A 24,399-nucleotide genomic window follows, 5' to 3' on the forward strand; every position below is an offset into this window, starting at 1 on the left:
CTGCCACTGACCCTCTTGTTAGCCCAGTCCTGCCCAGTGGTTGGAAGAAAGAGGAAGTGCCGCTGGTGCTCTCCTTGCCAAGAGGTGGTTGACTCTTATGTGATGTGAGTGTGTTAACAAGCCTCGTGGATTTGTTTCATCTTTGTCACAGTCCAGTGTCTCTTGTTGTTTGAATTAGGCTTCAAATGTGTTTGTTTTCTTTATCTTGTTTCATATTGTTGATTTGATTCAATTAATTAAAATGGTGTGATGCTGAGCCTCAGTATCCCATTTCTTGCTTTCTCAATAGCTCACACAAAATGTTTTCATGAGCTTCACCCACTGACTAACTTCTCAAACTGTCTCATTAACGGGATACTTGAGAAGTTTATCATTACTCAGCAGCACACTTAATCATTTTTTTCCCTCCAAATCTGTGAGTGTGTTTTTTGGAGTGTGAAATCGCTCAAATGAATTGACTCTCATTTTTTATTTCTGCAACGCAATCGCCGCATAATGGGCTCAGAGCTGAAGGCGTGGATGCTAATTTCACATCAATTAATGCTATTCAGGGAGAACTCAATAATTGATTGATGCTACACTAACACAACCCAACCATATTGCTTTCATTTTCAGTGCAATTAAGGGCTGGTGATTGTAGATCTCATCATAAATCTTAATCAGGAAACCTTGCGTGTATAAATGGAAAATGAACTCCTGTATGTATTTATATACCCTTTAATTCTGCTTCTTGAAAATAGGGAATGACAACAGAGTTATACTCTATGGGAAAAGCGATGAAACTGCACTTGGTACCAGACAAAACAGAACTTTCACCATGCTTAAGTCAGAGCCTTTCAAGATGAAGAATGAGGAATACCCCCACTTAATCTATTAGATAATGTATAAAATACATTTTGAACAATACTATTCAGCAGACCTACATGAATATATTTTTGTAATCATTCTTCTATGAACTCATTAGTAAAGCGAATGTCCTTTGTCCTCTCTGGACTGTAATGTAGCAGCACCTAGAGACTTCAAGCATGCGTTACTCACTAGGTGGAGTCCTTGATTTCCAACAGAGGTAGACAAAGGTTGATTCTTATTCAAGTACCATCAGCTTTGCTGGTCAAGGTATCTTGAGTGTAACCTTTCCCAAATCCAATGCAGAACAGAGATTCTATCCTAAATTACCCTAAATACCCTAAATGATAACTTACAACCCTGCAAAATATATGAAGCTAATGAGCCTCATCCCTAGAAGCAACAAGAGGTTTCTACTGAAAGTAGAAGGCTAGTTAGTGCATGCAGTTTAATCCATTATACTTATTCTTTGGCTCATGACTTTTTGGTTTTACAAAGGCTCTTAAAAAAAAAAAAGGACATGACCTCCCCCCCAAACTGTTTGGATTGGCTGCCAGGTATCTTGACAGGCCTGCTGTGCCTAGTTCTGGTCACTAGGCTATGATTGGAAAATCACTATTTGGGGGAGGGGTTTAATGAACTGTGAAATGTGGTTGCTTTTACCCCATTTGTTTTGAGCTATTCACAGTTCCAATGTGAAAATGTGTAGACAGCCACCTCCACGACTAAATGACACAATCCCACATGCTGCTCTTCAGCAGACTGCATTCACCCACATGGCTGTCATCAGTGCTCTGTTTTCATCAGCGTGACCATTTGTGAGGGCCATCCCGATGAAACTGTGCTGCAGAGTACATGAGAGTGGTCCTCCTTCTTTCTCATTTGTGAGGTGTCTGCTTTTGAAAATTGGTCTTGAATGTGAAACTGTACAATATGTGAGCTCCATACAGTCTGCAGCAAGAATGAGTTGGATAAACTTTCCAGACCAAATGTCTTGGACATGCCCCTGAATGACAGTGTGCTTGTGTTGAGCTTAAACAGCACTTGAACAAGTCACAGTGAATTGACCATGTGGGCGAGTCAAGAGTTACATTTCATCATGAAATGTCTAAGTTTAAAATGTTTTCAAAGAACCTTGGCTCTTTGTCTGCATTCACGAATCAATTTGTTAAAAGGTAAAACTCTCCAGTGTCTGTTTAATATTCTCCAGGCTGAATGAAAAACTGGACAAAATCGTTTCTTTGTTCTTCAATAGCCCCTCCTCTAAGGACTGATGAATGGACAAAGCAACGAATGGAGAAACAGCATTTATGACAGATAGTCGACCTGTAATGATTCCTGCTCAGATGTTCTCCACCTGCCTTCGTTTGTGATCCGTGGCCGTGGGTTTCACACCTCACCCTGATGGCCTGCATTCCTCATCGCCATCTGATGTTTTTTTTTCATAAATGGCATACTTTTGTTTATGATTTAATGCAACTTTATCATGTTTCCTACATGACATGGATTTACAAAGTGAAAGGTCAATGTAAGGAGCTTTTTCTCAGTCACATAGTTGATTTACAGCCGCAATAAGCTTGCTCCCCCATTCCTTCGCAGATCGATAACTGGCATTGACCCTAAATGCAGTGTTTGGTCTTTACAAATTGGCATCATAATACATGCACACAGTGTGGAAAGTGCTGGCTGGTTGCAAATCTTGCAAACTAAGGGAAGGGAAAACATCTTTAATACTGAGTAATAAAAGAAAATTAACAGACAGGCATTGTCTGCTTTCCCTGCTTGTGGCGAGCTTTTCATCAGGACAGATCAAACGTGATGACAGAACTGTGTGGAATACAATACAGGCACCGGGTGACGGGTAGATTTGTTGAGGAAACCTTGTTCAGCAGACTGTTTCAAAGTCATGGGCAGAGACCCTGAAGGACAGATTTAACACCTAGGAAGAAGAATGGGCATCTCTGGTGCATTCACTAACTGGGTGATGAATGAATTACAGCTCCTAAATTTAGCCAGGCAGTCTACCTTGAAATTGGGCTAGACTTCCATCTTAGAAGCATAGACAGGCTGCATATTACGTCAGAAGCCATGACCTCTATTTCTGCATTAAGGAAAAAGAAAGATTGATGTCTGACCAAACATTTCATGGTTGCCAGAATAATATGTTTGAGATGGCGTGTTGCTCAGACATTTGTCTGACTGGTCAGGGTGTCCTGGCAGCATCATTTTGTCTGAGAGGAAATCAAGAATCAGATGCCAATAATGTGTGCAAATAGAGTTTTAGACAAGCAAACATTTCTTGCAGGCTGTGCTGCTCTGGAAATAATTGTGTAAATGACCTCGTTTAATTACGGGTCATTTGTCCCTAGCCTGTGACCTGTAGGGGCATTTCCTGCATTAGTGCCTCTACAGCACCAAAGGAAATGCCACAGAGAAACTGTTAAATTCACTGTTGAAAAATAAACTGAATTGTAATAACTACTGTTTTTTATGTGTTTAACAACTTTGTTAGGCTTAGATTGTAAGTTTATGCTATTTGAGGTTAGGGAAATGTTATGATCATGTTTAAATATTTAGATCCTGACATTTTCCTTAAACACTGTGACTGTTTTCAAAAGTGAACCATCTCTAAATCATATCAGTTCAGTGCCTCCCTGGATCACATTCAAACGTTCTTGCAATCTGAGAGACAGGCTGATTCATTCTGACAGTGGAAAACCACCGTCCCCTGGCTGTCTAACCTGCAGGCTTGTTCCTCTGCGGACACTGTGCACAGTGTTCTACCTTGTCAGACACCATATACTTTACACATCCCCGTACCGGTAGGATCCCTCACCAGCTGCAGAGCAAACCATGGCTCTTCAGTGTCATTACAGTTCTGGAGAATACAAAAAAATTCACACTCTCCTAGAGGAGGTAACATAATCACTGTTCTGCAGAGACACTTGTTAGATTCACAGGCTTAACACAGTCGAGAATTTAGTCCTAAATGACCCAATGAATTTGTCATGTTTCCTTTTATTTATCATACTTACTTGCAGAATCTGAAATCTGTATTGTTTTGTCTCTGATGTGATTATAGTGCATGAGGTGTGACATTTGGGGACTGGCGATGGCAACCCACTATCCAATAGATCTGAGATCCTCCTGTCCAAAATCCTGTCCATAAACTCTCACAGGATTTGGAAAATATTCTTCATCATATTCATGTTCACCAGCTCAATTTATCAGAGACGCTTCCTTCATCGATTTCTACTTTCCAAGAGGAAAATTACATGCTGAAGAGGCCACCTTGATAAATGACTGAACCTATTCCTACCATGCCTCATCTCTCTCAAATCCATCCCATTCTACTATAAGTCCCCAGGGAAAAACAGTTTGGATGATTGACAGCAGAGAAGAGGACCGATGGGTCATCTTTTGAAGTAAGAGAGAATTTAATTACTGTGCAAAAACTGCAGTGGTGAGAGAACCTGATTAGGATGATCCACGGCTTTCACGTAGGAGAGGGGACATGGAACAAAATGTAATTTTAAATGCTGATTGGCACTTAACAGTGAGGGATGTGTGACAAAAGCTGGAGGCAATTGAGGACACGCACACACACACACATTAAGAAAAAAAAAAATCAATTTAACATAGAATGAGTGCCACACACAGCATGCCAGAGTGGAGAAATTACCCAAAAATGGTTTGTTTAACTTTTATTTGCTGCTGTCTTATTAAGCAGAGGGTGAGAAGCTGCTGCGCTGCTAGAGGCTCCTGAAATCAGGAAACAAAATAGTCGGCACTTTGCCTTCCTGTTAATTTAGATTCAAACAAACTAGCTTGAACTATAACTGCATGTGTTATACAGTTTCGTGTCTTTATGTGGAATCTGATTGGCATAGTGCTTTAGGGTTTTTTCCCCCTCATAAGCATTTAACATGCTGTGCCCATGCCTCGTGTTGTGTTACCCAGACTAACCAGCAAACACTGAGAAATACAGACACAACTGATATCATGTGTTGCCTTCGATCATGTTTCCTTTCACATCAACTCATAAATTCTCTTAGACTGTCTGACATCTGTTCCACTGAGGTAATGTTGTTGCTGTACATTCAAATGCAAATAAATTGTAATTTTCATGCTCAACCCTGAGGATGTGATGATATGAAGAGACAAAAACAAGAGGCGCTGAGCGAGCAAAGGTGCTCCACTCCCGGAGAAACGTTTCCATCTATTTATTCCTGTTTCCATTAAAGTCAGTCAATGCAGCAATAAGGTGAGAGGGAGCAATCCCAAAGATATGTGCTGAGAATATAATGTGTAATGCTGGGATTTCACACACATCCGCACTTTATTGTAAGGCGATTATATTTCTATAATTGTTCTAAAAAGAGCCACAGACGCTACAGAAGCGATTTGGAAACCACTATGGAAACTCCAATTTCGAAAATCCAACTTAATGCTCTGAACTTCTGCTTATCTTTCCTTTCTTACAGCTAAAATACAAAGCGGTCCAGCCAATGAACGAGACTTTGATGACTTCAATCATATTTTAAGGCTGAAGAGGATTAAGAAAAACATTTAGAGCAGATTACTAACAGCTCTTCATCTGGATCCATTTTCTCACATGTCAATAATTGTCATCTTAAGAGTCCAGGCCGGGGTGACAGCATGTCACATGGGAGGTTTTTAAATTGGCCAAATCACAGAATTTAAGAGGAAATCTCTTCTATTAATCTGTCGTTCTTCACAGAGAAAGCTAAAACTGATTTTCTATCTTTACATGAGTTGGGAAAGACTTAGGTTTAGATTACCATGCCATTTAGTTTAATCTGTCAGAAGATAACAGTCAATTCAGTTTTATCCGTTGCCCTTTCCCGTGACATTGGAGCACTGCTGCAGGATCTTTTGAAAGTGCAAAAAGCTTGTGAGTGGAAGAAATGACAGAATGTTAACCCTAACCCCTGAAAAACATGCAGAGGTAAACACGCAGAGGTTAATGAACGTACACCTAAATCGATCATCAGGATACAGTGACAGAGTCTATAGCTGTGCTAGCAGCACAGTGAGGCTGTACTCAGACAACGTTTACATGTTCACCATCTTTATTTAGCAGTAATTTGCTGTACAACAGAGGCTGATGGGAATGATTTTACTTTTGCATAAACCAAAGTGCTGGTGCTAGATGAAAAGTCAAGTCATTACAGGTTTTTAAAGTGAGTACCAGATTTCATGGCAATCTTTCCAGTAGCTGATCAGATATTTCACTCAGAAACCCTAATGTCAGCATCATGGTGGTGCGAGAAAAAAAGTCAAAGGTTCACTGAAGTCAGCAGGATTCATCTTCTTGTAACTGTACAAAAATGACAAGACATCAAATGGTTTTTGAGATATTTCAGTCTTTGCCAGAATGGTGGACTGACTGACATGCACCAAACATGGCTAAAAAGTCACATTTATTAACACAACACTAAAAGAGTTTCTAGGAAATTTAGTTTGTTTACTACTTCACATTTTGCTTATGTCACTATGAGAAATAGACGGACAGAGAGCCTCAACTTCACTACCTCCTCCAGAATCCAATTTGCTCCTTCTCGCTGTATCAGTGTGTTTTCCTTTTGAAATGGACAAAAAGCCAAACCATGAAAGAGAATCTCTGCCTTTGGATCACCACGTGAAATAGAGATGGACTCGACCAGCACTTAAAAAAAAAAAAATCTACTTTCACACTTTGTTTTATCTCTCCTCTTTCTTCTTCTTCTTGTCATGAAATGGGGGGAAAGCAACCTTTTCTGTCTTTTCACTGCTTGTTGGTGTGTCAAGCATTCAAACCTGAAGATAAAAAGAAAAAAAAAAACATGGCTGTCTATGAATCAGCAATGTGTCAGTATGTGAGTGGACAAGACAGCCTGTTCATGCTTGGTTAGGTTTTCACTCTCATACTCAGTAGGGCAGAAGGTTATACCCACAGGCCTTAAATCACATTGGAAGGGTCCTTCTTGCTCAGCAAGGTATTGTCTTTATGTTGTAAAGTTTTCTTTTTGTCCTTGAAAAGGAAAATATTAAATGATATGAGACAATCAAAGAAAACAAAAATGACAAAAAGAAGAGCAGCTCAGGGCGGTTAATCCTGGTTGTGGGCACATCAGCAGCACCAAACAAATGTATAATGAAGAAAAGATGAGCTGGTAGTCCTTGTTCCTTTTGGTGCTTTGGGAAGTGCCATACTCGATTAGGCCCTACATGTCTGCCTGGGTATTACGGCTGACATTAAGAATGCTGTTCTCCGTCTCTATCACTGCTTCCACACAGCCGTGACTCATCAGCACCCCCACAATGCATTGTGACCGAGCCCCGAACACTCCCCCAAGAAAATCCCTCCACTGGCCTGCAGCGACAGCAAGTACAGAGACAGGATTTATCCAGTTTGTGCCCTCAAAGCTCCACTCGCAGCGTTTATAGGACGTGCACTGTCGGTCGCAACTGAAGGCGAGAGGACGGTTCCTCTTGTGTTTGGCAACCGTTCTGAGAGGGGAATGTGCTTTGCTATGACACATTTACGCTTGATTAGGTTACTGTGTTCTCTACAGATGTGTGTTCTTAGTACTGATTTGGTGTTGAAGCCTCTACAGGGCGCTTTTCACAAGCTCTTTATATGTTGCCAAGAAGATTTTAAGACATTGATGTGTAAAACATGCTTTGGCAAAGGATCCTTTCCTTCTGCTGAACGGGAGCTCAGAATGAATAAGTGCACATGGTAGAAGTCTTTAGTACTTTTGATGAAGTGATGGGATTATCCCCCCCAGAGGACTTGTTTGAAATTCAGACAAACCAGAGGCAGAGGAAACATCTCAGTGTGCGAAAACAATGAGTCTGAAATTGTATATCAAAATGAATGATGCAGTTATGAGCACAGAGCTGATGATTACAAGAAGTGAAACCATCGCTTAGTGCACACAGAGGAGGCTTAGACGAGCATTTTTGCTTCTCATAATGATCCTATGTGATGCTTTTCTACTTCAGTATTTCAGTATTATGATTCATCTACATGAATAGATGACATATAGTGACATGTTAAGGGAAAAACTTGAATAAATGAAGAGAAACAACAAATGCAGATGCTTCCATACAGAGTAAATGGCTTGAATATCAGTCATATGCTATGGTTTTCACAGACACAAGATCTCAGCCCAGCTGACCATCTGTGGTTTTGAACCAATGAGATAAAACATCGCTCCCAACTAGAGGTCATCGTGGGTCCACTCAGTTACAAGTAACCAAAGATCCAACCCCATACTCAACTTTTGATTAGACTGTGCATCATAATTATCACATGAAAAGAAAAGCGTGGTTTTTGAGGCAAGATAGAGAGCGAGACTTTTTTTTCCTATTGGTCTATTGGGGTCTGTTTGGGTCAGCTGCATTTTATTTTGAGTTTAATTTTCATCGGGTTTATTTCAGAGCAGTTCTGGCAGCCTCCGTCTCTTTATTTCAAAAAAATGAATTTGTGCATGTCAAGTTCAAGAAGGATTTTGTATTTTTCAAAAGGATCTGAAATTTTGGACATCCATCCTCATCATAAAGACACCAGATCAGAAAATATCTTTCAGTCTGTGTTAAAAAGGTCAGGATGTGCTTGAAAAAAAAAAAAGAAACTAGTCCATACAAAGTGTTTTTTGACATTGTCTATACACATAAAAGGACTTGAACCCAAACACAAAAAACCCCAAAGACGGGAAGAATGGGAGAACTAAAAGTCTTTTAATAAACCAAAAATCACTGGAAGAGTCCAGGGCAGAGGAACAAAACTCAAACAACCAAAAATCATCCGCATGGGAGAAAAAACACTAAGGAACAAAACTAAAGAAAAATACAAAAGTTCCAACTTGAAAACAGGAAACCAAGGTAAGTCCATGAGGTGGGGGAAAATGCAAGACACAGGAACATGAACAAACACAGGGACTTGACGTGGTGCAGACTCAAGCATGGACACAGACGAACTGACAAGAACACAGGGCAACAACGAGACTTAAATACACAAGGGAAAGGACAACAGGTGAAACCAATTAGGGCGGGGGCAGACAATCACAAAGGCGGGAAGCAAGACAAAGACAGGAAGTAGAACAAGACAAGATACACAAGGGCCATGATTTCAAAATAAAACAGGAACTATGAACAAAACTTAAACTAAACAAGAGTCCAAAAGTCCACAAAAGGGTTCCAAACAAAGCAAGGGCTCAGAAAACACGACACACCTGACTAATCTCTGCTTAAAGTGTTTCATAAATGTGCGATGCCACTTCCCCCAGTTCAGCTCTGCCATTGTGTTCATGTTAACCACTTTCTGTTTGGCGGGGCTTATTTTTCCCTAACATGAATAAAAAGTGACAGATAAACAGAGAAGCTACAGTAGCACTTACTTGAAGCTGTTACCTGTTTTACAGTATTATGCTAACCTGTGTCATTCTCATTCACACTCGTTTCCACTACTGTTGTGACAGTTCTCTGTTGTCGTTTTTCTGGCCCAGGCACAGGATGATGAGAGTGACTCAGTTGTTTCTCCAACCAGGGAAACAGCACAACACTACCTATATGAACTGCTGAAACCATAATCTTTTGTGAATCATGATATACAAGGTACAAATCTGTCGAGCCTGCCTGGGCAGACAGTACCCACCAAAAGGACCAACAAATGTGTTAGGGTCATTGTCTGCATTCTCGGATTAAAGTTGTATGAACCTTCCCCAGTAAATGAGAGGGAGCCCATTGATTTATTTCTACCCAATTACCCAGACAAACAAAACCAACTGGCACACAATCAACTTCGTCCTCTTCTGCAATCGATTTCTGGATACAGAGACAAACATGCATGCTGTGTTCTCCTTCCATGGGAGTGTGTTTATGTTTGTGTGTTTAAATTACAGCAAAGGTTTTGAATCAGCACAACAGCATCTCCCTGTTTGCCTTTTACTGGGGATTTTTTTTAAAAAACAGTTCTGTACTGTTTTCACTGTTTTCTGTTTTCTGAAGCACCAGTTTTAAATGCATACTGTGTCTGTTTCATCTGAAAAACAGATGCAATGAGTAATTCAGCAAATGGTCAACAAATTATCTGAGCAGTACAACTTGGCCAGGAAACCCTAAAAATTTTGAACAAGGATAAAACAAATTATCTAACCATGATAATATTCTGTCTGTCAATAGACCGAAAGGGAGTTTATATTTTTAAAAATGCCATTTTCTTTTTTGTTCAGGATTAGCATTTGGATGACAGTAAGTAATGGGATTTTTTTTCTCTCTCTCTTTTTTTTTCTTGTTAATTGCTTTTAAAGTTTTGACGAGGGATCGATTTGGACTGACGAACGAGTCCAAACTGACAACGTACGTATTTATTCATGTGAGTTGTTTTTGACAAATGGGCTTGCAAGAAGAATCTTAAAAGCCTCCGTGTTGTACTATTAGTCATGAAACCAGTGAATGTGTGGCATTTAGCCCATCAAGGCTGCACGTGCCTCACAGCCCCTTTTAATGGTTTGACATCCTTTCAGATCACCACTATCAACTTTTCAAACTTGCAGTCATTATTTCCAGCAGCTTTTTGTGCAGCAGACGCCCAGAAAGACATGACAGGAAAAAAGGACATAGAGTGGAAGATTTTTCCCCCTTAAAGACTGACTGACTGTCACTTTCTAATATTTATTCATCCAGCCAAGTGAAACTTTCAGAGGGGAAGAAAAGTGAAACGTGATCAAACATGGTGAGAGCATTCTGCTGTCTCCCTTTATGTTTGAAAGATGGATGGTGACTTTGTGAAACAACTTTGAAAACAAAAAGCTTTTAAAAAAAATGCATCTCTCTTGCTAGATTTTACACATATTGCCTCATTTTGTGACGGTAATTTAAGACCCACGCAGATTCCATTTTGCATCCATTTTTGCATCTTTCTTTCTATATCGTCCGTCCAATAACGGGGAAATACAAGCCTGGCTCTTTCCAAAGGTGACAAAATCTGCCCATCAGTGCCTCTAAAGCTTGTGAATTTATTTGTTATATCCTATTTGTTTACCTATACAAAAATTTAAATGTAAAAATAACAATTTGTGCTTTTGTCAGGGTTGTGTGTGAAGCTATTTCTTGGCTGGGAATAGGGACTTCCTGTCAGCAAGAAAGCAAATAAGCATTTTACCCAAAATGTCAAACTATTCTTTTGACACAATGTTAAATTAGATTCAACAGAAGCATGAATTCAAACCACTGAATAAAAGAAAGACAGTCTCTTTTATCCTGCATTCAAACAAAAAAATTTTAACACTGATACAATGCAGAAAATCTAAGAATATAATGTAGAAAAATATTGTGTTTTTTCTGGATATATCTGCTGCCTGAAAACCAGAGACTAATTTCCATAATTTAGAGAAAATGCACTGAATTGTTCCCCACAGAATGAGCAGAAGCAAACTGGATCCTTAATAATTTAGTGTATTCTTCATCTGCTTTGAAACTGTCTCCCTCCGGTGCTGCTGACCATTTGGCACCAGAACATTTAATTCACCCTTCTCTTGTTTCCCCCTGGATATGTGGATCAAACCGGTGTTTTTGCATGTTATATTACATTTGCTCCATTTGGTTGAAAATAGTCTGTTGCAGACTGCTCTGTGATTTTTCTAGCTGTCACTTGTGGTAGTGCCGCAGTGATTTCAGGTTCTGAGGGAAAAGTCAAACAAAAGAAAATGTTTGTTTTTGCTGGTTTGTTTATCAGACTTTATACTGTAGCTTTCCGACGTCTGTGCTCGTGTTTCATCGAAAGTTGTGTGTGTAACAGTATCAAGAGTACAGTTGAGAGTCTGGTGTGAAAGAAAAGTTAGGCAGAACACCGCAGAGGATTGTCTGTCTTCAGCAGTAGTGGTTTCATGAACGAGTGATGAAAACTCACAGAGGAACTCATTTTAATTTCAACTCTAAGGGAGCCCTGCAGCCCAAATGTTAATAACATTGGCGTTCTGTGGTCACTTACATACATACACAACACGCACAAGCTTGCCAGATTAAAGTAAGATGAAACGTGCTGCATTTTGCAGAGCCTAACCTTCATTCAACCCCTCTGCTTTTGTTGGCAGGCTTCAGAAGCAATAAAATACTTAGGGGAGTGATGTTGACGAGCTTTTCTTCGGAAAGTGTTTGAATGCAACAAATCAAGGTCATGTGGCACGTTTCTGCACGAAACACACAAGCTGTAAGAATACGCACATGCTGCAAACACACAAACACAAACACAAGATTTTCCACTTCAGATTAATACTTTGACCTTTATCTTGGTATCTGCAGGAACGCACACTCCTGTCCTTTCTTTAAAGAGAGATGGCGCACCTAATCTTTGATGCCAAAAATTATGACCTGGAATAACAGGCACTTTATATTTAAGGTAGAGGACTGTTAAAGGGAAGTTTTATACAACCTGCATATTATTGTACATAACTTTGGCTATCTCCCTGTTGGTAATAAAACTATACTCACCAGCTTAGTCTATAGGATCAGCATTATAAATCTGCCAAATCATGTATATTTTGGTTCAGGCATGAGCTCTTTTAAAAATGCAGCACGTCTTTCTGACTTTGATGTAGCATTGCATGGACATCACTCAGATCCTTTTTATGTACAGTGACATGAGGAGTGGGGATGCCGTGGCTCTAAACTCTGTACTGACAGCTCACCACGACTGAATGCAATTGATAGCCAAAACACTTAATTTACTAATGACATTGACAAAGAAGGTATATTTACAATGGATTGGTCACATCATGGGCATAAGGAGAGAAGAGAGATCCACTTAATAGGATTTACAGATTTGTGTTTAATTCTCTTGTAATATCTTACCAGCAGGTTGTGACATAAATCAAAATATGGGAAAAAAAAATAAATATTGAGAGATTTAGGAGCAATCTCTGTAAGTTTACCAAACAGTTTCTGATCTGTTTTACACAACGTGCATAAAGAAGTGCAGAGGAAGAGGCAGGACTGTCTCAAAATCCTATTTCAGTCACGACTTCAAGCACCCAGAACAGCTAATGCTAACCGTCCACAGGTCATGAACTTGAGTAGAGGTATGATTCAAACTTCTCCAACAAAGTGAAATATTTTCTTCTGTGTTTTTGTGGGATCCCTGTTTTTCTTTCTGTCTCTGCTGGTCACACAGTTTGAGCTGAAATGAGCTGAGCGTCTATCACAGGTTCACAGCCAGCCCGGTAATGTCTCCGTTCTAACAAGGTTCACGTCAGGGTGGAGGCTCAGGTCTGGAGGGGATAGGTTTGTTTGTGAAGGATGTTCAGGAATCCTTTTTGCGCATCACTTTTAAACCTCTGCTTTGCCTCTGAGACTCAAAGTGTGACCAAAGAAATACGTTAACTCCGGGGGTGCAGTGAAGCGCCGCTTCAGTCACTGTGGTGTGGTTTGAAGGATGAAAAAGGAGAAGAGAAAACCTATAATTTACACTCAAAAGTTTTAACTTATGAAATGTATTAACATGTAATCGGGGGGAAAAAAGAGTACAGCTTCATGCGTAGCCTTCACAGGAAAACATATCTGGGTGCTGAAGAAAACAAAATCCAAACTAAACCATCACACACTTGAGGGTTTGTATAAATAAAAATATTCTTTATGCAAACTACATGTTTCTCCAGGCTTCATCAGATTCACCCTATAATCAGAAGCACTGAATGAACAGATGTCATGATATTGTTTTTTTTTTTTTTTTTCTGAAATAGATGATATTTCATTGTGTTGATAAATGCCGCTCTGTACAGCAATGTCCAAGAGGCCAACAGGCCCCCTTGTCGCGGTTGGAAATCACCAAATCACCAGACATACATACATACATACGTACATACACAAAAGCCCATTTTCTGCATGTATGGACTTTTGGAGAGAAGAGAAACACCTCTCTCACAGAAAAGACACAATGGAGCCTGCTACTATGACAAGCATGGGAGTACAGGTCAGTGGATCATTTACCAACTGGTTTTGGTTTTTATCTTCAGTGCAATAACTTCTTTAGTGAACAGAGATGACCCAATGATTTTTATGTTCATAGCTCTTTGTCACCTGTCTTGTCGGTAGGCAATAGACTTGATGGAGAGGGAACCTGATCTCATCTTTGTCAAGGAGGAGTCACATGATAAACATCCCATTGGCCAGCAAATTAGTTTCACAGATAACAAGAAAAGTAAGTTTGCTTTTTAAAAAAACCCCAAAACAAATCAGTGAAATCCTGATAGTTTCTGTGATTTAACTGCATTTATTCTCATTTAACAGTTGGAATTTCTGAGGAGGACAGCATTCTTCATAGATCTGTTGATGAGCTGCAGCTTCACTCAGGGGACTTAAACAACTTCGCCATGGTGGCTGACACTCAAACAGAACAATCTACACAGCCAAATATTATGGACAGGTTAATAGGTGATGCAACAATGAGTACTCTGGTTGACGACACATATCCTCCGGGCACTCCTCTCTCGGGCTGTGCAATGCCCCCCGAGCAGGCCCGAGAGCCTGTGCACTCGCATCTCAGTCAGTGTGCCATTTATACATGCATATGCTGCTGGGGCATGCTGGGAGATGGGGATGGCTCCCACACTCTCCATAAGAGTGAGGCTGCCGTCTATACATGCATATGCTGGGAGATGGGGAGTCTGACTGTCATGGAGCTAGATAAATAGTACTTTTATGTTTGACAGCACCAGATGATAATGTGGTTTCAAGTGGATTAATAATAATAATAATAATAACAACTATAAGAATAAGAATAATAGAAGACCATGTTTGTTATTTTGCTTGGCTGATTGTAACCCTACATAATCTTCACTTATATTTTGTGTTGTGAAACATTGAAATGGTGCTGGTACTTTCATGAGATGTGCTCTACAAATAAAAATCAGTCGGCCACGGTGCCACGGTGCGATGTTGCATTGTGGGAGACACGGCCGCACCGTGGGCATGGTTTCACATGGATTAATAATAATAATAATTTATTAGTTATTTTGCTTGGCTGATTGTAATCCTACGTAATCTTCATTTATATTTTGTGTCGTGAAACATTGAAATGGTGCTGTGACTGAGGGTTGCTAACATCTACAAAGAATGTTTATTATTACAAAGTCAAAACTGATGATTAATGAAATCCTCCTTGATTTAGTCCTGTTCTTATCCTTGATATCAGCTCAGGATATGTTCCAACAGAGTACTCTGGCACATGTGTAACCACCTTGATGAATCACACAAAGGAAGAAAAAGAGAATCTTCCTTTTCCGTTCTTTATTCCACATAAATGAGTGAGATAGAATTTGTCCTTTTCCATTTGCGACATGGCACCCTGTCATTTTCTTGTTGTACTTAATTTGATTGGGTTGTTGCACCTATTCCTGCACAATGACTCAAGTAGCTATAAGCATAATGTGACCTTATTGTATTCGACACACATCTGAAATCATCTTCTCCCCTAACTAGTTCTTTCATTAGAATTTCATGGTGTGGTAGGGTTTTCATTTCTTTTTGTCCTTTGTGATTGTCTTATCTTCATACAGAACATGCTGTGCACTGCTGCCCCCCGGTTATGATTTTAAATCCGACCTGCGCAGACATTTTCTCTTCTCTCATGTGTCTCAGAAATTGCAAGTGTTGAGTAACAGCAACTCTTTTATTGCCTTTAACAAACAGGATTTTATTGACGTGATGCACAATGGCGAAGTACGTCCGACAGCCACAGAGAATTGTTTTCCTGCAGAACAATATTTTCTTCAACTCAATCAATGATCTTTGTTTATGGTCCCGCTTGTGATCAATGCTGAAATTCCCGTCCTGAAGAGATCCCATCTTCACTTTCCTTCAGAGGTCTGATAGCGACGCACCAGCTCAGAAATACACAGAAAACTCCTTCCTCTAAAACCACTGTCACCTTTTCAGAAGTTTCTTTCTTTTCATCTGTGTTTCTTGTGTGCAAATGAGACCAGTTTGACAATAAACAGAGAACATTTTTCAGTTTCTTAAGGGTGAACGTGAAGGCGAGGGCTCAATCAACACAACTGCATGTGTAGAGGCACCAGGGGATATTTGAATGGTGGGGGAAATCAACTGCTTATTTAACAATTTTGTCCTTAAGATATGCATTAAAAAAAAAAAAAAAAGGAAACTCTTAAAAGGGAATGTGATTGCTTATGGCTGTCTTAAAACCCACCTTGCGGAAAAGACTTAGAACAGGACTCATTCTGTCTTGTCTGTGAGCAAAAAGAGACAAAATGTGCTGCTTTTAAGAGAGAAAATAAAATTTAAAGTCTTTGCAGGCACTGTGCTTTTAATGAGGAAGTTCTTTCAAAAGAACCCCATTACAGGGTATTCCACTGCCACAAATACCACAAAATAAAAGGCAGAAAGTCACGACTCAAAAAATTGTTGATGGCCATTTCATTTCCTGCACAGCTGAAGTGTTTTCTGACTCCTGGGTGGACAAAGTACCTCACGGAGGAGGCCCACACTGTTCTGAGTGATGGGCAGGAAACTGAGCTCCATGAACAGTGGTGGTTCTACATTGAACTATTCCCTGGGCGACTCCCCCTCAAAGCTCCCCCTTCGCCCACGGTGCTGCCGTGTGTCCCACAATACAACACTGCACAGTGGCCTTCGCCCACGGTGCTGCCGTGTGTCCCACAATACAACACTGCACAGTGGCCTTCGCCCACGGTGCTGCCGTGTGTCCCACAATACAACACTGCACAGTGGCCTTCGCCCACGGTGCTGCCGTGTGTCCCACAATACAACACTGCACAGTGGCCTTCGCCCACGGTGCTGCCGTGTGTCCCACAATACAACACTGCACAGTGGCCGAGTTGTTGTTGTTGTTTAACCAGTTCAGATACAGCTGGTCTGATTTTGTGCTTGTTGACTTTTTGTTATTTGGTTGGAAAAAACCAAGATTTTATGCGCCATAAAATTAATAGGAAAAAAAAAACACAAAAACAACAGGACACACTCTCAGTCAGCAATCACACTGACAGGAAAATTACAAATTTACAGGCATACGGCACATCACATGAATTAAGTAAAATATTTACACATTCAGTGACTCAGCTTTTCGGCTCCGCAGCTTACCAACAACAGCAGCACTGACAACCTCAAATGATCCACAAGCTTGAAAATAACACTGATAGTAAAGGGACAGAATGAAAAAAAAAAACTGTGCAGAGCTTCAGAAAGGAAACAGGTCTCCTGTTCCTAATCGCCAACGATAGCTTTTCACACAAAGTAAGTGGTCTGTTTTGACTCTAACACAGCAGCTCACTCACTTCACCACATTAGAGCTCCATTTACACTGGCTGTTTCTCACCTGCTTCCAGCATCCCCAAACCACTCAGTGACATGATGCAGCCATTAGAGACGTGAGAGAGCAGAGTGGGGAAAATGTCTGACACAAACATTTCAGAAACTGCTGCATGTTTCATTTTGTTGTATTTAACTCGCCAGTTTACTTGACGTTCGCTTCATCAAATGTAGAGAGAGAAAAACAGCTGCTATATGTTTTATTACAACGGTACGTGGTCTCGATAGATGGATTGTTTAGATTATAAATAGATAAAGAAATTCAGAATCACAAAGTCTAACACAAAGTGTTGTGGGAACAGTACATTTGCTTCTTGTTTATACATGCAGTTGTTTCCTGTGATCTAACAAGTGTTTCCAAAGTGAAACAGCCCATTCTTATTTTTTCTTCTTGTCATTATAGTGAGGGGCCTATTCCCTAATCGGCTTTTGTTGCGCAGACACCAGACCCTCCCATATCATGACACCGCATGGGTTAGACTGTTTTAATGCTGAGTGGTTTCTAATTGTTGTTGCAGCCTCTTGCTTTTTGATTATCCATTTGGGGCAGCGAGATTAAAAGCCTCTTTAATTCACAAAGAAACAAAAAGCCTCCCCCCTCCTCCATTTGCAATGAGGGAACAAATCAAATCACAAGAAGCTTGATGCTTCATGAAGCATTTCCTTTCTATCACCAGTTGATGAGAAGTCGTGTCAGAAAGCATGCAAACATGCGTTGGGCTGTCATTGCAGATAAGGTTTGGAAAAGGGCGGTGGGGAGAACTTTAAAACGGCAGTCACAATCTTGGGATGGATGTGTTTTCCCCTGAAGGTAAAGGAAACAGTGATTATGTCTGGATGTTGCTTCTAAATTAGCAAAAAAAAAAAACAGACTCCATGAGAGAGAAAACAGAGCTTTATCTCGTCTGAATCTTTCCACCTGTTTGGGGTGTAACAAGCTCTAAACTTAACTCAAAACCAGACCACTCAGCAGCTGTAACAGGATTTATGTTCTGTAGCTTCACTTTGTCAGTTTTTAAGACTTTATCAGAGGACAGTTTTATCCTTCTTTTTCCATCCTTCTTTTAGGTCTCGGCAAAGCCAGCAGTCATTTAATACCTGCTGGGTGAAAACTACTGTGAGTGGCTCTTTTAGAAGTTTGAAGAAGAGTGAAAAATAACTAAAATGTCTTCAGTTATTTTTACCCAAGACACATTTGTTGTGCAGTGATCTGGAAGAGAGGATCTAGCATCAATTGAAAAGAGCACACAGGTAATATGCACACAGCGCAAACTCAGCTACTTCCATTTACATGATTTTCAGTTTTGGTGGAGAGCATCACATTACTGTTGGTTTAAAATTAAAATATTTCTGGGCACTTGAATTCATTCATTGTCCTTTGACTGTCACTGGACGAGATGGGAGGGCGCCCACGCCATTTGTGGAGTAGCTGAGAAAAAGCAGAGCCGCGTGTTCGGGGGGGGGGGAGAGAAATGCAGTGCAGTGCAAGCAGAATGCCACAGGATAAATGATGAGCCCTGCTGATCCCAGTCAGTGATCAGAGGCTTCAGGTCAGTGTCAGCCTGCTGCATGGGCAAATCAATGATCCTTTCAGACACAGACTCAAATAATGAGGCTTCAGGTGGATACTTCACTGACTAAATCCTGTCCAAGTTCCCCTCTTTAAAAAGATTCCTCTATAAGCCTGTCTGTGTTGTAATTGACAGCTTCAAAAGCAGAATCAGTGTCTTTGAGCTCTGCGAGCTGATCTTGGAAATCTTTTTTTCTGTGCATATGTGTTTGTAAGCATGTGTATACATGATTTAGCTACTGTATATCATCTGGTCTCACTCTCCCCCTCACTACATCCACAGCCAAACCTCTTATGTTAACCACAAATCACTGTGTAAAAGATATTTTTACTGCTGACATATTTTTATGTGAGACTGCCCATGGGTTGTCTGTGTAAGCAGCTCATTATGACCCATAGTTCCGTTTTACTGTCGAGCGACCTCTAGCAGCTAGGCGATGAGGTTTGGGTGGATGGATTGGCCGACAAAGCACAGGACTTTCACACAGACGTTCATGCTGTTTATTTCCCATGTGAAACTCACTGTTATGGTAGAATATTAAACAGGCCTAAACCCAAAAGCAGACAGGAGAGGTGGTAGGCGGCTTAACCAGTTTATTGCCAGTTCTCAAAACAAAGGAAACAAAGAAAAAGACAGGACAGTGGAGGGATTCCTGGGCGGCGAGGCAGAGATGGCTGGAGCGGCGATGAATGGAACGGTGGAGGTTGAACAGAAAGAGTCTGCAGGAGGAGAGAGCACGTTGGTTAGTGAGGGACAGGTGAGCACAGGACAAAAAGGTAAGTAAAACCACAGGAAAATGATCACGAGGAGAAAAAGCTCAGAAACTAGTCACCACGGAAGACGACGGTACGATCTGGCGAGGAGGCACAGGAACGCCGAGCCTCTTATGCTTTCCCAGGTGACTGATTGCGCCCAGATTGCGCACAGGTGTGCGCAGTCAGTCAGAGCTGGAGGAGGGAGAACGGAGGAGCCGCCCACGAATCCACGAACTGAAACACTCCCACACCAAAAACACACACACCCACACATGCATACAGAGAGACAGAAAAAGAAAAGCAACACAACCCCAGAGGCAGCAGAGCTGCCTCCTAACACTCATAGTCAGTGTTTAGTCAGTGTTTTTGTCAGTGTTTAGTCAGTGTTTTTATCAATGACTGTTTTAAAACTTTCGCCGTATGTTTATTATTGTTGTTGTCCTGGTTTGTTGTCTAAGAGGATTTATTGTTTTATGTAACCTTTCGAAATCATAGTTTTGTTTATTTTGTACTGATAACTGCTTAGTTTCCACCTTAAGGAAATATATCTGCGTCCTATAAAGCTGCTTCTTATGGGCATATTCATCAATTATTTTTCTCCTTATTCCAACATTCATCCAACCAAAATGCAAACTGTGCATCTAATAAACATGTTAAATGTATTTCATACCCTGTAAAACATTTGCAAAACCTCCTTTGTTTGCATGGGAGGCTTGCTGTCTTCCTTCTTTTTTATTGGTGCATACATGATCAAGTGTATTATTGCCACCAACAGCTGATATGTGGAGCTGTGTGAAACCAAGTGAGGTCATACAGCTGTTCACACCTGCTTCATGTGAAAGGCATGGCCACATCAGCCAGTCTTCTTTGCTTTCCCCATTAAACACATTTTTCTTGTTGTTCTACTTGTAGTTTTTCCTCTTCTTCTTCTTCATGTGTTATTTTATCTCTCCTCCAGGACACATTTTCATTAGTAGCCTCTGGAGTCAGCATAAATATATGATGTCCCCACTGTGCCGGTGGTGTGCATGTTTATCCTTGTGCTGGGAGAACAGGTGATATAAACAACATGGATCCCCTTACTGTACCAAAACAGACAGCGTCACTATGGTCCAAACTCCACTGGTTATTTAATTGAGACGGTGAAGAAAAGCAGTAAAACAATAAAGAAATTACATCCTGTACAGAAACAAACCAAACATTATCACAAACCTATCACACTCTCCAAACTGTTGACAGTTCACCTGTGAGAACTGTGTTTTAAGACTCAAAATAGCCCTGTTATTAAAAAAAAAAAAAAATGCAAGTAACTGTCCAATAGATTGCCCTTTCTTTCTTTGCCCTGCTGTGGTTAACAAAAACGTAAATGCATTTCATGATGGTTGGCTCTATGCTCATCAAGTCTACCATGTAATAATAATTACATGTGTTAATTTACTCCAAACTCATTATGAATACAAATCATGTGACGGATAACCTGAGGCTAATGATGATAATGGCAGAGGAATTAGCCCAAAGCAACGGCTGATGATGAAATTACTACGGGGGGATCATATCTGCAGCGTACAGCCGAGCACCGTGTCATCATTACTGCAATATGTTTAACAGATTGGGATTACAAGTAGGTTCAAATGTATGCGAACTGTGTGTGGAGGGTTGGTGGAATGAGTCACTGTCAACATATGTTTATTAATAAGCCAACTGTTGCATTTATGTATAAAAGTCAAACCGGTTATTAAAACCAATAAAACAGAAAAGGAACCCTTAACCTCTAAATCATTAAATACAGATGCAGACAAACAACTTTATCTTCAAACACTGCTCCTAACCTGTGATGGTAAAAAAAAAAAAAAAATCTATATAATCCAAAAAAAAAAGTCTGAGGGAAATGAAAAGAAGGGAAAGAGTGACTGAAGGTAGATGCCTTTTATGCAGAGATCTTTTAAAAGAAAAAGAGAAGTTGTAGCTATTGATGAGAACTTATTTGCACCTCAAACACGTTTCAAGGCTTTGGCACAACATCTGGTGCTGTGAAGTTGATCTGATTGATTCTGTAGAGGAGCTGGAGAAATGGAGGCAGCCGGGCACTTATGAAAGCTGGGTGAAAACACAAAGCAGAAATGCATTACACAATAGTCTCTTGAGAGCAAACCCTTGTCACTCTCCATGGTGCTGCAATTACTTTGAGAGCATCAGACTGAGAGGGGAGAAGTTTTCCTCTGCCTCCAGTCGCTCAGAGAAATGTACATCACATGCTTTACAGAGCTCTTGTTCGTAGGCTGGAAAAGTAGGTGAGACGTCTCCTCAATGCAGTTGACTGTATGTCTAAGTTCACCTTTAAACAGCCGATCAGTTTTCCATAAATCTTCCTACAATCCAAAACGAAGCTTAAACTGGTCGAGTCACATGAGCTCATGGATGCTGTCAGCAGAGGTGGAAAATAAGTAAATTTATTTATTCAAGTGATGTACTTGTGATGTACTAGTCGAGTATGGCCGTTTGTGGAATACTTTTGCTATATAATTTTGTACTTTCCACTCTCCAGAAAGTACAATATTACTGACTTTGGTTTTATGCAGCTAGTAAAATAAAATAAAACACTGATAGAAAAATACTAAAATATCGTTATTTCATGAAACTATAGCCAGGTTTCCTCACAAATGCAGCGCAAAAAGAAAAAAGAAAATCTATCACTAGTATGTGAATATTAGGACTTGGCCACCATGTGTCAAAACAAGGAATGCATGATGGAAATATGACATTTATGTTTGTTTCATACATTAATTTGAGGAACGTTACCATCTCATCATCACTCCACACGGATCTGATGATTTCGTCTGCCACCATTTTTTTCATCTCCTCAGTGGTGATTCATTTGCTAAGTTCGCTTTTATTGCTGCACCAACTGTTCCGCCTCAGGCAAGCATAACAATTTCTTTGTGATTTGGTTTTTACTTTTTGAGTTTCTACTCAAGTTTAGCCTTATTTTGGTTTGATGACAGTGCATGTTGATGTGACCTGTCTGTAGAACTGCAGATGGGTTATCTGTATGCAAACATTTAATCCTTCAGCTGCTCTGAAAGCAGCAAAACTGAGACCGTCTGAAAAAAACCTCAAATCTTATCACTGTCACTGACGTTTCGGGAACTTCCATTTCACCAATTTCTTAAAAATTTCCATTCGAAAATAACCAAACCTTAATCTGATTAAAGCCTGAAGATCTACTGCACGGTGGCTTATCAGCACACTAGTCTAAAAGAAAGCCAGAAGTATAGAGACATTTTTCAGAGTGGATGATTGACAGATCTGTAGCTGCAACACAGACAGATATAAACAACCAGTCTCAGTCAGGTAAGGTGATTTATCCAGGCACACATGCATAGAGTATGAGGAAAATGGTCACAGACACTGTGACGAGGAAATATTCCTCAGAATAAAGAAAAGGCACTGCACAGATTATAAGAGGCATGAGAAACGACGGGGTCACATTTCTTCCAGAAAATGTCAAGCTGCAGATCAATTTCAGCTCTCCCAGAAACAAGAATGGGCTAATCTGATTTATCACATTATGTATTCCCAAAGAATTCATTCCCTTTGGGCTGCGTAGTAGGGGGGCTCCAGAGAGCTAACTGTCCTTATCAAACGTGAACATCTATTTGCTCCAATCATGCAACTTATAATGACATAATTTCACTAGAATTAACATATGCAATGAATGTGATGATTGGCTTGAACTTCTCACTCCAAAAAAGCATAATTTTGAATATGGATAATGTCTGCTGATATTTCTGGAGATCATTATAACAGACATTTTTGTTGGATGTCCAACTCAGCCCTGTGATTTAAACAGGATGACATTATTTGCTTCAACCATTTTTTACAGTCATAATGCTGCTTGTTATGAATGTACAGGGGAGTCACAGCTAAGTTTTTTTTCCAACAAAAACTACAGTAGTAATACTGCTTTATAGCAAAATTGGGTCCTTTTGGAGGAAAGATTAAAAAAAAGGTGTTCAGTCTTGAAACCATCTTAATCTGTAAGCCAGGGCAAAAGAAACAAAAAGGGTAATGGTGCTGACGAAGGCTTTTCTTTTCACAGATAGGTGAGAAATGTTCCAATAATGCAGCGGCTGTGATTAGCAAGACCTTTGTAGAGTCTCAGTGATGCTATCAGTTCTGCTAAAGCCAAGACAAAGAGGCGATTTTGTACTCACAAGGGACTTCTGGAGCAAGGAAACATCTCACAACACTGTGAGACTTCATGAGGCAGGAGTGAGTGTCTATATGTGCAGTTGTGTGTGTTCCTGCATGGTTGTACATATGAATGTATGGGTGTATGTGCGTGTGTTTATTGAGAGTGGAACTATATCTTGCTGTCCAATAAGATCTAACCCTCTGATTTTTATTGAATCTGAGGGCCGCCATTTTGCCTTTTTAAAAGGCGTCTGATGATGTGCGACCTTCACACACACAAGGCGCTTAAGGTCTTCCTTTCAGTGAGTTTACAAAAAGTAAATGTTTTCAGATTAAAATTTGAATTTATTGCAATGTCAGGACAGTTTTCAGTGGTTCTGAGTGATGGTTCATCTATGAACTATAGCTGCTTCAACTGGAGGGATGATGTGTGTTGTTAACTTGCCTTTATAAACACATGTATAATTCATAGCGGGATGTCACGTTAACTGTTGCATTTTAATTTTAATGGCCTGTGATCAGTTTACAGTCTTGTCTATGAGCCAAGTTACGGGGTTGACATTCACTGTCTCGTGTGGAGGCTCGCTTCTTGAAATTTTCACATTTCTTTACAGTTTGCCACTCATGCAGTTTTCATGAAGATCCTGGCAAAATTAGTGTCCTGTGGAAAAAAACAACCA

The sequence above is a fragment of the Toxotes jaculatrix genome, chromosome 7 (genome assembly GCF_017976425.1).
Source record: "Toxotes jaculatrix isolate fToxJac2 chromosome 7, fToxJac2.pri, whole genome shotgun sequence".
NCBI lineage: Eukaryota > Metazoa > Chordata > Actinopteri > Toxotidae > Toxotes > Toxotes jaculatrix.